This window comes from Phacochoerus africanus, chromosome 3 (genome assembly GCF_016906955.1).
Source record: "Phacochoerus africanus isolate WHEZ1 chromosome 3, ROS_Pafr_v1, whole genome shotgun sequence".
Classification (NCBI taxonomy): Eukaryota; Metazoa; Chordata; class Mammalia; order Artiodactyla; family Suidae; genus Phacochoerus; species Phacochoerus africanus.
In genome coordinates, this window is record NC_062546.1 from 97,815,971 (window position 1) to 97,831,513 (window position 15,543).

Genomic DNA, 15,543 nt, shown 5'->3' on the forward strand with positions numbered 1-15,543 from the left:
CCCGGGCCGTGCGCGCCAAGAGCGACAGGAGGCCAGGCGGCAGGTACCGGCCGGGGTCGCAGCGCGGAGGCCTGGAGCTCCCCCCGGCGCGGGCCCGGCCCCTCTCCAGATGCCGCCGCGCGCTGGCCGCCCCCCCGTGCGCCGGTGCCTCCCCGGGCGCCCAGTGCGCAGGCGCCGGCCGTGAGGACCGACAGTGCGCCGGGCTCGAGCTGGTCGGAGCGGCGGCAGCTGCGAGGACCCGCGGGCTGGCTGACTGATGGGCGGACAGGCCATGTCGTCCTGCACCTGCTGAACTGGAGCGCCCAAGGATGTCTGCGTTGAGGAAGGTGCGAGCCGCAGGGGCCGGAGCGCGCAGGGACGGGGCTCGGGGCGCGAGAGCCGTCGGGGTTGGGGTGATAGGGGCGCGGGTTGCCTGGCGGGATGGACCTCTGGGGCCCTCGAGGGCGGCTGAGTTGGGGGGGCGCGGGGATCCCGGGGCAGGGACCTCGGGGCAGCCTGTGCGCCAGAGCCCCGCACCCCGATCTGCCGGGGGTGCGGGAAAGGGCGCAGAGCCGGGCGTCGCGGAAGGGCGACATTCTCTTTTTGGCCCCGCAAGCTCGGAGACCCGGGAGTGAGCTCCGGCCGGCGAGGGGCTGCGCGCGGGGCTCTGGCTGGGCACCACCAGTGAATGGGGGCGGCAGGCAGCAAACTGCGCCCCCTCCCCCAGCCCGGCGCAGGGAGGGACGCCGACCGCCCCTGGGAGCCGGCGAAAGGAGCCGGGAGCCTGTGCTGCGCGCGGGGGGCGCGGGGGGCGCGCGGCCGGGGGACGGGAGGGGTCACTTCAGCCGGGGCGCAGCGGCCGCAGCCCCCGGGGGGCTGGCGGAGCACGCCGGGAGGGTGGCCGCGGGCTCTCCAAGTGAGAGCGGAGCGCGGGGGCTTTTTAGGGGTGGTTGCTAAGCGAGGCGCTACCCGGCGCAGGATGCTGTAACCAAGCCTCCCCCGGCAGCGGCTGTTGCCGTTCTGGGCTCGCTTGCTAACGATGGCAGGAGAAATAACGAGGATGTCATTATTACAGCCTGGGCGGCGAGGGGTGGGGGCGGCAGGCACGGGGCCGCCTGTGCCCGCCAGGTGGGTGCCCGGCGGCCGGCCCCCGGCTTGCGCGTGCAGTGCCGGGAGCCGTGGAGCAGAGTGGACCGGACCCAGAAGGGGCTGGGGAAAGAGTCGGGGGTGGGGAGGGGGGCGGCAGGGCGCAGAGCTCTGGGGCCCGCTGGTTTGCAGGTACAGGGCGGCGGGAACCCGCTCTGGGGGGCGACCTGCGTCGGAAACTCGGGAGCGGCTCCTAGGCTCTTGCTTCTCTCTGGAACGTGGTCTGGCCGCCTGCGTGTCGCTTCCCCCCACGAATGGCGACTCGGCCCGGCTCCGGATTCGAAATTTAGGACTTATCTGCGCGGCTGGCTCGTATCGATCAAAAATAAAGCGATCGGCAGTGAGCCCTTCCTGGGATTAATTCTGTCAGCGCGGGCTGTGGGTGGCTGTGGAGCCGGAAATGTAAAGCGCACCTGCTTTTTTTCTGTCATCTGTGGAGGACTTCAGACAAGGACTTTCTTGAGGGGTCTCGGCCCCGGAGGGTCTTGGGGCTTTGCTGGTAGTAAGCAGCTCAGTGTCCTGGTGGACAGTGTGGTTGTAACTCGGGCCTGGTGATCCGTGACTTAAGAGAGACTCTTATTTGCGGATGTGAATTAATTGTATTAGTTATTAGAAAATACCCCAGCGTCTCGGCATGGCCTGAGGGAGCCCAGGAGCCTCATCTGAAAGGACTCTTTCATGGTCTCAGAGCTGACACCACAGAACCCTCTCCCCTCCCCCCCTACCTTGGAAGGAACGACATTTGGATTGAGTACATTAAAACACCATTTTTATTTTTACTTCCTTTATATCCTCTGAAAAAGCTAATAGGTAACCAAGGCAAAAAAAATGGTGAAATGATGAAAAATGATCATTTTTGGCAGGTCAAGTTGTTACTCTGGTGTTATTTAAAAAAATGTCATTAATCAGGATTTTCCAGTAGCCAAATCGTCTTGTGCAGGCGGCTGGGTGACTCACAGATTTGGCTCTGAGAGTAATTGTAGAGTGTGTGTACCATTTCCTTTTAGATGGTGTGACTTTCTCATTGCTTGGAAGGGAACAAATTAGAATATTTTATGCCCCACATCTGGCAGCAGGGCTAGCAGGCTGTGGGGAGTTTGCTCTCAGGCACATCTGGGCTGGGAGAGTTATGGGCCTAATGAATGAAGACAGTGGGAAATAGTCCTGATCAAAGCATACTGCCCTTCCCACTATCACTTCTGAGTCCTTTCCCAGGTCAGAGTTCCATCATCGGGGCTTTCTTCTCTGTGGTCACCTGTCCAGGGATGCCTGCTTTCTGTCTCTGAGCCCCTTCTGTCCCCCTCTTCACCTCCCTCCCAAATTTCCTCTGTCTTGGTTAAGAAATCTATAAGCACTGAATAACGTACCTGAGTATCTGCCATATCAGACCTGCAGGTTACACTTTAGGTTAAAGAGCAAAATGAATTCTCCATAGATAATCCAAAGTGATGAAGTAATTAAAGTTTTTCACCACAAAGATGTATTCTGAAATACACATTCCATTCAGCTTTCTATGCTGTTAATCATCCAAACAACTTTGCATTTATAGTATAACTGTCCAGAGTGGTGCTACTTGAGAGAGAAATAAACATGCATTTATTCTCTAATGTCTTTGCTTGCCTCAGGTTTCTTGTGCTGTAGATGAATTAATAACAATGTGTTTTCTATCTGTAGAATTTAGACTACTTTGTATGATTTCTCTCCAGTGTTGTAAATATGTCCTCCTATGACAATCTACGGCTTCTCCTATTTTTGTTTACTTCATTTTTGAAATTGGTGGAAATTCCATATTAAACATTAAAAGCAAAACAAAGCACTTTGGAAAATTTAAGTTGTATTGGATTCCAGATAACCCAGAATCCAACCAATTCTGAAACTAAATTCTAATATTTTAAAGATTATTAGAGGATCTGTTATCTGTTTTTAACAGAGTATCTTCCATCATGTGCCTACATGTGAAATGGAAGAAATGCTGTAATTCTTTTATATTTGAGGAAAAACTTCATGATCTCAGTTACTTGATGAGTTAAGTGATATCACTTTGACCATAGGTTTTAAGGGGAAATTAATTAAATGTATTATTAATTGACCCTTGGAACGGGCATACCATGGTCATTCACTGGATGCAATAAAAATAACTATGATTCATCATTTTGGCCAGATGGGAGTCATATTTAAAGCATTGCCAGCATGTTGGTTATAAAAGAATTATAGGCCACCAAACAGGAAGTTACCGGGCAAAGCATCCTCTGCAGTTAAAATCGTTTTGTTTATCAACCACAAGTTTACATACAAGTTGTTTTTATCATAAAACCGTAGTCTCAGCTGATTGCCAACTGTGGAGTAGGTGGTGTTGTCTCTGGGCACTTGTGTCACAAAGCCTGAGGACGGTGCCTTCCTGTTCCTTCACAGCAGACACTCTGGATATTGGAGAGCTGAGCATCTGGGCTTTGGCATCGCGGATGGCGTTGAGGGGCACAGATTATGGTTTAACTCCTGCCTCTGCCTTAGCAGAGTGGTTACCTTTACTGTACCTTCTGGCCCAGGCTTAGCGCCAGCAGCCTCAGGTCCCTGCAACGTCTGCAAGAGCACAGTCTGCAAAGGCAGTGGTGTCGGCAGGTAAACGGTGGCTCTTTTCTCTGCCTGGCCTGGCGAGGCCTTGCCTGAAGAGCTCCCATCAATCAGTGGCTCAGGGCCCTCGAGTGTCCTTCCCTGTCCCCCATGAGGCACCACCCATTTCTGGCTGTTCTGACATTTCCCCCAAGGAACTTCAGTTGACATTGCTCTTAAGAGTACACGTCCCTCCAGAATTGTCTCCAGTGGTTTCCGTGACCTTTGTTCCTGAGCCATCCGTCTTTCTTGGTGGATCTCCAAGGAGTTCGACTTACCAGACCCATGGCAGGGGGCCTCTGTGGTCTTGGCTATCTGGCCTTCCAGGACCACTGCATGTTGATTTCTTTGCAGAGTCCGCCTTGCCCACTTGCAGGGTTTGCTCAGAGGAGGGCACCCAGTTGTTTGAGAAAGTCAGGACCCCGTTCCTCTCCCAGGAGCAAGTTCTTCCTGAAAGAACACGGCATTTCTTCTGAGCCAAGAATGGTACATGCCTTTTGAGGAGAAGAAACCTTTAGGAAGTAAATTTAAAAGGATGTACGTCCGTCACCATGCAGCCTGAGGGGGTGGCCTGTCTGGAAAGAAAGCCAGTATCCAGGATGACAGGGCCTGGCCGTGGGTGGACAGCAGGGCCCTGGATGGACACGCTTGGTCCTATGATGTCACTGATGTCCAGAGCCAAGTTGGGCCTAAAACCATCATTACTACTTCATTTTCAGTTATATCAACCAGGAAATCCCCCTTTGAAGTGAGTTTCTGTCCTGACCACCAAATGGGATGTAGAGGTTTTTAGTTTCCCTAAAAATTTCTTTTTTCTTTTCTTTTCTTTTCTCCTGTCTTTTGTCTTTTTAGGTCTGTACCCATGGCATATGGGGGTTCCCAGGCTAGGGGTCTAATCAGAGCTGTAGCCACCTGCCTACAGCATAGCCACAGCAATGCCAGTTCCGAGCCATGTTTGCGACCTACACCACAGCTGACGGCAATGCCGGATCCTTAACCCACTGATCGAGGCTAGGGAACCTCATGGTTCCTAGTCAGATTTGTTTCCACTGTGCCACGACGGGAACTCCACCTAAAAATTTCTTTAATGCTCTCATTGTGCAGTGACATTTGTTCATTGGTGACATTTTTGTCTGGTATGTCTTTTTGTGTGAATCCACAGAAAAAAAGAAAAATTAAAATTAATCGTTGCTAAAAAAATAAATATTTGCAACCTATACATGTGTAAAATAATAGCAAAAATTGTTTTTTGGCCATACCTGAGTCATGTAGAAGTTCCTGGGTCAGGGATCAAACCTGCACCGCAGTTCTGGCTTACACCACAGCAGTGGAAATGCCAGATCCTTAACCTGCACAGCAGGTGTGTGTTTTTGCAAACTCCTCTTTTCTACATCTTCCTCGAGTTTATCCTCTGAGACTTTGAATTGCAACGTCCCCCGAGGCATGTTCCCAGCCCTTTGAGACCACTGCTCAGTCACCCTGGGGGGTCCTTGGTGCCTCTGGGACCCTGCTGGGGAGACCATATTTCTGCTCTTGCCAGGAGAAACGAGGGAAAGATTCGGTTACCCCCCCGCCCCCCGTTTCTTCCGTTGTGTTTTAGATCCTTTCACTTGGTAAATAGAGTGGATAAGCAAACCCACAGCCAGCTGGCCCCTCGCACCCTTGAGAAAGCTGCCTCCCTTCATGCCCTTGCCTTTTGGTTCTCTGAGTTGTGGGTCTCACTAGATAGGAAACCTTACAAGCACATCAGGGCATTTGCCTGTTCTATGAAACTTTTGGCCCTTTAAAAATAATTTCCATTTTCTGACATTCTTTGCAATGTTTCAACAGTTTCCAAACAAATTTCTGAATATATTTTCTGATTCTATTAAAAATAGTACAGAATCCATATTATAAATAATTTAGAAGCTTTCACAAACAGTTGAATGTTGTACCTTCGCACTTCCATTGTGGCCATTGGGAACATTCCTGAGTCTGCAGTGAAATTGTCTAGATAATTACCATGGTTAGGTTCAAAGTCTTATTTTTGTTGTGAAAGATGGGTCACGCAGCTCTTTAAAGCAACTGAACAGCACTTCCTCGTCTTCAGTTCGTCCCCTTGTTTGTTCCTCCAGTGATATTTTATTAAGAGTCACAGCAGGCACTCACTTAAAAAAACCCCAGTCTTCTTCTGTACATAACTAGTCCCAGCAATTTCACTTCTGGGAACGTATCCTAAGGAAATAATCATGAATTTACAGGAAATTAGCTAAACAGATGTTCACTCCAGCTTTGTTTCATAGTAAAATATTGGAAAATAGCAATAACTGGAGATTGGATAAATCCGTTATGACATAGCATATTGTAAAAAATTGCACATCCGTTAAAAAGATGAATGTTATATATTTATACTATGGAAGGGTGTTTATATCAGCATCGTGGTCCCCTTTCCATGAAGCTGCTCTTGGTGGAGCCCAGAGTGGCATCTGGAAGGACCCACAGCAGCCAGAGGGAGGGGCCATTGCCCAGGCCTTCAGCACCCCCAGAGCCAGGCATCCCCTACCCCCGCTGTTCCCTGAGTTGCCACCCAGTGTCAGGGCCTTTGCATGGCCATGGCGTGTGCTCCCCATCCATTGAGGGCTTGTCCCTCTGCTGGGATCCACAGGCTGCCATGTTAGAGACCCTCAGAAGCATTTGTGGGATAACATCTAGTTTATGCCAGGTCAGAATAGGTTTTCTTGGTCAGTGGTAGTGTTCCCTGAAATGGCCATCCTGCAACCAGGCTCTTTCTGTCTGTGGCTCTGCCACCATCATCCTCATCCAGCAGGGAGAGGGAGGATCTGGGGGGCCATGGTGCTGGGCCCCTCTGTCACCTCATGGGAGGCAGGGAAGTAGAGGAAGGGGTTTGTGATGAATGGACTGTTTCTGCGAAGCCTTCCTTGTTTCATTTTTGGAGCGAAGAGACCTTACCTGCAAAGTCTCCAGAGGTCTTTGCCTCTCGTCCCATCATGCCTGAGCACTGTTGACGGTCAGTCGTACCCCTCCCGGTGAGCTGTGCCTCCTGCTCCTGAGGCTGCGCAGAGGAGGGAAATCCTGAGGGAGGAGCTAGCTTCCCCCAGAAACCAGGAGGGGCTGTGTGGTTACCTGCCCTCAGTGTCTGCACACAGCTGTTCTGAACGTGTAGTTGCCTGGGCATGTAACACGTCTGTCATTTAATAATGTCTTAAGGAATCTGTGTGTCTGTGCAGTGAGGGGTTGCAGAGATGTTGTGAAGCAAGTAGGATAGAGAAACACCTTCTGCTGACCTACTGGACCCCTGTAACTTGTCCACCTTTGGTCAGTCGTTCATCCAGCCGTCATCTGAAGGAATCCACTGGCAGGACCTGGACTGCTTATGGCCTGATGGGAAGCTGAAGATGCTTCAGGAAGATAAGATAAGGGTCTGGCAGGGGGGTCTCTGGGAGCCTCTGTGGGCACCCCTGCCTTGCTCTGTGAGGTCAGGTGTCCAGCAGACTGCTCCGTTTCAGCCTGAGGCGTGCAGGGTATCTGGGCTGGGGGTGGTGGTGGGCAGGACAGAAATATCCAGTCTTATTCTGTGACCCGAGGGGGAACCCCACCTGGCCTTTCCCCAGCAGGGCCTTGGGGTCCAGACTGGGGGGCAGGTGGGAGACACAACATCTTGTGTTGTCCCATGTCATGTCTTGTATTTTTTAAAACAGACACCATAGGGGTATTGGGTCAAAGCGGGGTCCGCGGTGTTGGAGTCTAGCAGTGTCTGCAGAGACAACTTAGATTATTAACTGTGGGCTCTGCCTCTGGGCGGCTCTACAGTTTCTCTCTGGTCTGCATTTGGGATATGCTTTGGAAAGTATGTAGTGTTTTCCCCGGAGAAAAGAATAGGCAGAACCCAGAGGTCTGTGTTTTATTGTCAGACTTGTAACACATTTCCTTGGTTTCTAGACCTTCTTGTTATTCTACTTCTGGAAACTCCTCTCCCCTATGATATATTTTGTTCTCGCATAGCCGGTGGGGAACTTGAGGCTGATAGGTGCTCTCATACATTTTCCTTTTTTTTTTTTTCCTGGTCATCTAATCTGCTAAATATTTAGAAATTATAGAGAAACACAAATTAATGACTTGGAAGCCACTAGTATCTCCATGGCCTAGAAATAATTAGTTTATATCTTGCATGCTTCTTTCCCATCTTACTCTTATTATTTTTTAAACCAATATTGGGAACTATCTTGGTTATTTTTTTCACTTATATTCTTTTCTGGGAATTTGCTCAAAATTTCAAAATATTGGAGCTCCCATCGTGGCTCAATGGAAAGAAATCTGACTATTATCCGTGAGGATGCAGGTTTGATACCTGGCCTCGATCAGTGGGTTAAGGATCCGGCGCTTTGGTGAGCTGTGGTGTAGGTCACAGACATGGTTTGGATCTGGCGTTACTGTGGCTGCAGTGTAGGTGGGCAGCTTCAGCTCCAATTCGACCCCTAGCCTGGGAACCTCCATATGCCATGTATGCAGCCTAAAAAGACCAAAAAAAAAAAAAAAATCAAATATTCTTTGACAATTTATTTTAACTGTAGTGTTCCATTGCAGTGTTATTCAGCCATTCCCCTGTTGCTCAATATTTAAGTTACTTACAAAAAATTTTTGGCCATTAATCTGTGATTATTTTTTGATGCTTTCTGAAAATAAAGATATTTTTTCTCTAGTAAATTCCTAGAAACAGAATTATTGAATTAATAGATGTATCTACTCTATTAGGGCTGCTGTAACAAATGACCACAAACTCAGGGGCTTAAAACAACAGAAAACAGAGAAGTCTGAAATCATGGTGTCTCAGAGCTGTGCTCCCTCCAGAGAGTCCAGGAAGGGACGCTTCCTGTCCCTCCAGCTTCTGGTGCCAGCTGTGGCTCCCTTGGCCTGTCTCTGCCCCATCCTCGTGGGCTGTCCCCTCTGCATCTGTGTCTCCTTCTCTGTCCACCTTGAATCTCTCTTCTGAGGACCCTGGTCATTGGGTCTGGGACATACCCAGATTACCCAGGATTTTCTCCTCATGGCAGGGTTCTTCATTTAATCATATCTGCAAAGACCTCTTTTCTAGGAGTTCCCGTTATGGCTCAGTGGTTAACAAATCTGACTAGGAACCGTGAGGTTGCGGGTTCGATCCCTGGCCTTGCTCAGTGGGTTAAGGATCTGGCATTGCTGTGAGCTCTGGTGTAGGTTGCTGATGCGGCTCAGATCCCTCATTGCTGTGGCTCTGGCATAGGCCGGTGGCTATAGCTCCGATTCGACCCCTAGCCTGGCACCTCCATATGCCGAGAGTGCAGCCCTAGAAAAGGCAAAAAGACAAAGACCTCTTTTCCAAATAAGGTCACACTTTTGGATCACAGGGATTTGCATGGCAGCACCCACATGCAATGAGTACAAATGTCCTGTGAACCCTGAAACCGCTGGTGAATAGGTTTTTAGACCAGAGCTTCCCCAGCATGCTGCCCCCTCAACAAGTACTAGAGAAAAAGGACAGCTGATATGGCACAGGGCGGGCTTTTGTAAGAGCAGCAAAGGAAAGCAAGTCAAAAGAGGCAAAGGAAAGGGTCAGTAGCTTAGACCAGAGCTCATGGAAACTTTTCTGTGCCCACCCGAGCGGAGCTGTGAGGGGAGCCTGGAGCACCATCCTTTTCATCCTAAAAAATGGGCTGTACCTTTCATGTGCCAAGGTTTTTCATGTGTGCATAAAAATGGACTGGGAGGGAGTTCCCTAGTGGCTCAGCAGGTTCAGGATCCGGAGTTGCCACTGCCGTGGCACGGGTTTGATTCCTGGCCTGGAAACTTCCACCTACCTTGGGCACACCCCCAAAAATTGGACAGAGAAATAAACACGAAATTAGTGAAGGGGTCTGTAAGCATCTGAGAAAAAGAACCACTAATGAATGGTAACAAAAATGCAAATTAAAACATCGCTATAAAGAAACTTATCAAAGGAGTTATCTTAAAAATACTTAATGTCCACCCATTTTCAGAGCTGGACTTTCAAGGCATCCATTTGTTTGCCTTCTTCAGTCTTCCCAAATGTGCCCGCAGTGGCATTTTGTCGCCCGACACACAGTCTTTCCTGGGTTTGCTGACCGGAGAACCCTGTGTTCCAACTTTATAATGAAATGTAGATTTCCTGTTTCAAAGGTTTAATGGGATAGCATTTTTAAAAGAATTGAATCTGGCTAAATTTAGTGTCTGAAAAATGTCCAGACCAAAAATAGCTCTATTCCAAAATATCTGTCTTCGGGCCCATGCTGTTTTCCTTTCCTTTGGAAGGTGCACTGCCGAGGGCTGGAGGCTTCTTCTCCCTGTCCGTCCCATCGGCACACAGGTGTCAGCAGCCTGTGCTCTCAAGAGGGTCCGCATGTGCTGCTGTGTCTGTTACGCTGGACTGTACTTGTCCGAGGTGCCTGGTGATGGATGATGAGGTGTCATCGGCTGCCGCCTCCTGCTTCTTCCTACTGGTCCTTATTCTTTGCTCTTCTGAAGACATTAAACAGATGAATCATGAGGTTAAAAAACATAAGACTTTTTGGGGGGTTTCCTTTTCCTTTCTTCATTCTTACAGTTAAGTGTTACATTTCTTATTCAGTTGACATTTTTTGAAGCTTAATATTATTATCTTTTCCTTAAGAAATAGCATTCTGTTAGCCCAAGATAGGGTCATTGCTTGATTCTTGTGGCATGAGGCTTGGGTGAACCTAGTGTTTGCTTGCCTAGCTTTCATGTCTCCTGCTGAGGAGGAGGAGAGGGTAATGGAGGAGGTGATGGAGGATATAGAGATGGAGGAGGTGATGAAGATGGAGGAGGGGGAGGAGGAGATGAAGATGGAGAATGTGATGGAGGAGGAGGAGATGGAGGAGGCGATATAAGTGAAAGTGATGGAGATGGAGGAGGAGGTGATGGAGGAGATGGAGATGGGAGATTGAGGAGGTGATGGAGGTGTTGGAAGAAGAAGATATGGATATGGCACCTTTCCATGGAATCACTGGCATGGCTCCCTTCACTGTATTCTCTTGTCACATGCGTGCTTCTAGTGTGGACAGAACCATCTGTCCTGTTGCCCTGTCATGTAGCCAAGAGGCAGAGGTGAGACTCAGATGACCCTGTGCTCATGCAGGCAATGGGCTGAGGTGCCCTCTGCTCTTCACTCACTGCATCCTTCATCCTCTGGGAACGAGCTTGTCTGTTGCAGGTCTTGAGCTGCTGGTCACAAAAGCATGTGAGATGCAGTCCTTGTCCTCCTGGGTTGCCAGCAGTGGATGCGGGACCAACAGAGAGCTGGAGGGTGTTCCTGAGTCCCCAGGGCATCAGGTGTGCACAGTGCCTGGTGTCAGCCTCATCCAGAATGTGCACGAGGGATTTCCAGGGATTTGGGAAGAAGGAGGCATGTGGGTTGCTCAGAGAAGTGCTTCCTGTGGACACCACCAAGAAGGGGGTCTGGGTTCTCCTGAATTTATAAACAGGGGCTACAGGTGGTGGCCAGGAGGTGTCAGACCTATAGAGGCCAGTCCTGGACCCTCGTGATGGGCCCTGCAGGGTGAGGCGGCCTTGAGGGTTTTACTGCTGCGTCCTCACGGCAGACCCGTGGGGGAATGTGCAGGCTGGCTGGGGCACTGACTGCAAAACCCGGGGTTGCTGTCCCAGCAGAAGGCTTGGCTCTTGGGTCCCTAAGGATGGCCTTCCTCTCAAGTATCTTATCCTTTGTTCAGTTAAGGAGATTCTTCTTCATCCTGTCTCCCAGTTACTATTTTTAGACATGTGGGCAAATCTTCGGTCACTCTATTATCGTTTTCTCCTAAACCCCCACCTTGAAGGAACACACTGATTACAGAGGAGAGAGTCTTTTCATTTGACTTATTTGGATCAAGTATTATTGTCATCTCTGTCTTGTAAACACAAGGACAGAGGCCCAGTGAGCCGGGGGCCCTCGCAATGAGATTTGGGGCTGGAGCAGCATGTGGCTCCCAGACCCAGTCATCGGGGGAGTGAGGACAGTGATCACTTTGGCGGAGTCCCTCCTCGGCTTCTCAGAACCTCAACTTGATGCATGTGCCTTCCCAGGAACGCAGACACTGGGGGCAGGTCGGGAAGGTGGTTCTTTTTCAGTGTTACTTCTGGGCTGATGTGGCCATGATCAATTTATAATTCAGCTTCGACCATCAAGACCATGAAGGCGTTTGGTCTGTGAGAGGAAGGTTTTGCCCCAAGGGCGCCTGGCAGCACTTCCTTCCAGGACGGGGGAACAGGGCTTTCTTGAGGCAGCAGGGCTGGAAAGGCGTTTGGAAATTAGGGGCAGACTCTTGGGGAGTGACAGGTTCCCAGTGAGGCCGCCCCAGGGTAGGGGGTGCCTGGGAGGTGAAGGAGCCCCAGAAAGAGAATAAAGAGCGAGGAAGTAACACCAGCCCAGGAGCTTGAGTTCCTTATTCACCCTCGCAAATTGTGTAGGTAGAGTTTATCAACGCACCAGATGGAGCTTTATCTGGCCTTTAAACATGCTTGTGTGTCCTCCAAGATCATCAAAGATGATAAAATGAGACAAATAATCATCATTTTCCTTGAGGCCTTTAAAAAGTCTGTGCAGAGGACATATGATATGTTTCAGGCTCTGCCTCAGAGGAGGGGTGGCAGCCTGTCTGTGTAACTGCAGCGGGAGGGACCTTGGAGACCCTGAGATTCACACTAACAGCAGGACATGTCCTCCAGTGCTGTGTGAAGTAGCCCTGCCTGTGGCTGCTGCCTCCACCTGGGGATACCCAGCCCCTAGCAGGGAGGGGGGAGGAGGAGGGCCTTATGGGGGAAGGATGGGGGGGTCAGGGGAAGGGCTTTATGGGGGGAGGGGTGTGGGGAGCTGCCATCAGGCCCTCCTGGGGAGGATGGGGTGCTGGGGGGCCTGAGGAGTGGGGGGACTTGAAGGGTGGTCCTGGGGGGTGAGCGGCACCCATCAGTGCTTTCCGAGTCAGACCTCTGCCAGCCCTGGCAGCGGGGGCCCCATGCTTCAGCCGACCCTCAGGGTGGCTGCCACCGCCGCTCATCCAGCGGCAGCTCATCTTCCCGATTTTACTGAGCAGTACTCCTGGGACTTTGCTCTGAGAGGCCTCACTGGAGCGCAAAGGGAGGGACAGACCCTGGCTGAGAAGTCAGGACCCCCGGCATGCCTCTCCCAGGGTCTGGGGCCAGGGTGGGCCCGGTTACTTAGTGTCTTCCCTCTTCTCAGAGGAAAATCAGTGCTCCGGCTCTGCAGCCACAGGGAGATTAAAGGCGTCACCTAGAGTTCCCACCACCATATTATGTTTTTATTTAAAAATTTTTTTAATTTAATTTTTTATTTAAGTATAGTTGATTTACAGTGTTGTGCCAATTTCTTGTGTACAGTCTTACATATATGTATATATGTATAACTTCCCTTTCTCATATTATCTTCCATCACAATCTATCTCTTGAGACTGGATATAGGTGCCTGTGCTGAACAGTAGGACCTCATTGCTTATCCATTCAGAACACATGTTTTTAATCATCTGGTAAATCACTCTAGCAATTTGTAATAATCGGGGTAACTTTGAGGGAGTGTCTAGAAACTTGCTGATCGTATGGTCCTTTGGAAGATAACTTTTGGGTGCACATCTGGTGGGTACAAAAGAGCATGTAATTTAGTATTTATTACTGATGAATTCATTTGTTTGATGTGTTTTCTTGTAAACTCCCAATGTGCCAAAACTGTGCTCGGCATTATGTATATTTCAGCAAATAAATGAGAAAGACCATGCGAGGGAGCTAAGTATTAAACACAAAGCAGTCATCTCACGTAAGTGCTTTTTGTTCCTATCTGTCACAGCTCTGAGGACTGCTTGGTATGCCCCAGTATTGGCTCTGTGACGGTGGTGGGGAGCCTGGGGTGGAGGGGGCAGCTCAGGCTCTGGACGGAGTAAACAGGAGTCAGGAGCGCTGATGGGGAGTCTTCTGGGCTTGAGGAAAGGGGTGCAGGGGCATCAAGGATTAGCTGGGGCTCCTGGCCTGAGCTGGTAGGGGTGCAGGTCAGCTTCCAGTTTGAAAGGTCCTCTGATCCGTTTTCAGTTAGTGGATGCAATTTTATGTATTTAAGAGAATTTTTAAGGCAATTAAAAAAATACATGAACTTTAACTTGCCATACCAGGCCTTGCTGTTTAGACATGAAGGTTGGGATTTACTCTTTTCCTTCTCCCTGAATCCATATTCACATCCAGCCCACCTGGACCTTCTGGATCACTGAGAACAGGAATCTGTTGGGTCGAACTGCTCAGGTGGAAATGTCCTCTGGTAAAGCTGCACATCTCACAGATTGGGACCCCGAGGTTGGGCCCGAATTCCCTACTCCCCTAGGAGCACTCCTTCCCCGCCACCAGGCTCTGGGCCCCGACCCACCCTCACCACACTGTGCTTGAATTAGGAGAACATTCTTGCAGCGCAACCCCCCCAGCACCCCCGCCTCCAGTCTCTCTTAGTTTGAAACCATCCTACACACAGCTGCTGGGATAATCTTTCTAAAGCCATTTTTATCATGTCACTTCTCTGCATGCTGTTTTCTGTTGCCTTTTGTCAAATCCAGATTTCTCCTTTCTGGCTTTCAGAGCTTTCTGCAAAATGCCCCCTTTCCTAGGGTTTCCGTCATGAGCCTTTATGGAACGTTTGCCCCAAAGTGCTGCTCAGATTCCCTGTTGATGTTTTACGTCGTCTGCCACTGGGCCTTTGCACACACTGTACCACCCACCAGGAAGATTCTTTATCAACCCTTTCCTCATGTTACTTTTCTTTCTTGATCCAAGTGCATTCCTTTTTCCTGTCCAAGTCTGGAATCTCTTTCTTCTTGGACCTGACTCCTACAAATGCTTCCTCCCCTCAACTCTGACTGTTTCCTTTCCTTTGGGTTTCCTTTAGTAACTAGTTACTCACCTCATAACACTTGAAGCTTTCTTACATAAGATACCTTAATCCAGCAAACCAGCCACCATCTAATGATTGGCCAGATTTATGAAGATGTCCTGGGAAATACCCCACTAGGAGCTTTCTTTTATGAATTGGCAATGAGGCAGTTACATGAGGTTTATTTCACACTGGGTTTTAGGCATGTTGTTCTGTAAGTTGAGTCATACCCGTGTTTCGTTGGCTGGTGGGATGTTCTGGCAGATTCTTAAGATTCCTAAGAATGATGGCCCATGACTGGTTTGGACCTTTGGCCTTGGGTGTCCCATGCTGTGTGGTGCTGACTCATAGGCAGAGTGGTCCGCCCGCTGGAGGAGTTTACAGCCGTGCACCACTCAATCTCAAATCACATGGCCTTGATGTAAAGACTGTGTGTCTTTGATTTTCCCGTTTTGGATGCATGTTTTTAGCAGGATCTAGATGGTGTTGAGATTGGGGGGAGACTGTGTGCAGCTCACCAAGCTTTACCTGGAGTTCACCGTGTAACCAGAGTCTGGCTCTTCTCTGTGCTTTTGGGCCAGCAGAGCCAGCATAAGGCTCCCCACAGCTCTGCCAGGGTACGACCTGAGCCCTTGACCATGGTGCATAAGTCTATCTAGGCTTCAGTAACTTATCTGTGAGGTGAAGATGAAGGTAATTTCTCACCTACACACGTGGTTGTGAAGATCAAAGTGAAACAGGTTTCTGAGGCTGAGGGCAGCAGGCCTGGGTGGTATGGGGCCAGGACCCACATCCAGGCCTTCCTTCAGCCGTGCTCCCCACAGACATGGACGCCTGGTTTCTTCCTGAGCTTCATGTGCACATGTGCGTTGAGAGCACTT

General features: G+C 49.9%; 1 protein-coding gene across 1 annotated transcript in view; it reads left to right on the forward strand.

Moving 5' to 3' along the window:
• The first annotated feature begins 204 nt into the window (after window positions 1–204).
• Window positions 205–15,543, forward strand: part of DLGAP2 (DLG associated protein 2) — a 657,437-nt gene continuing 642,098 nt past the window's right edge. The window contains exon 1 of the mRNA XM_047772228.1: window positions 205–326. The gene's annotated coding sequence lies outside the window, so the exon portion shown is untranslated. The remainder of the gene's footprint in view (window positions 327–15,543) is intronic.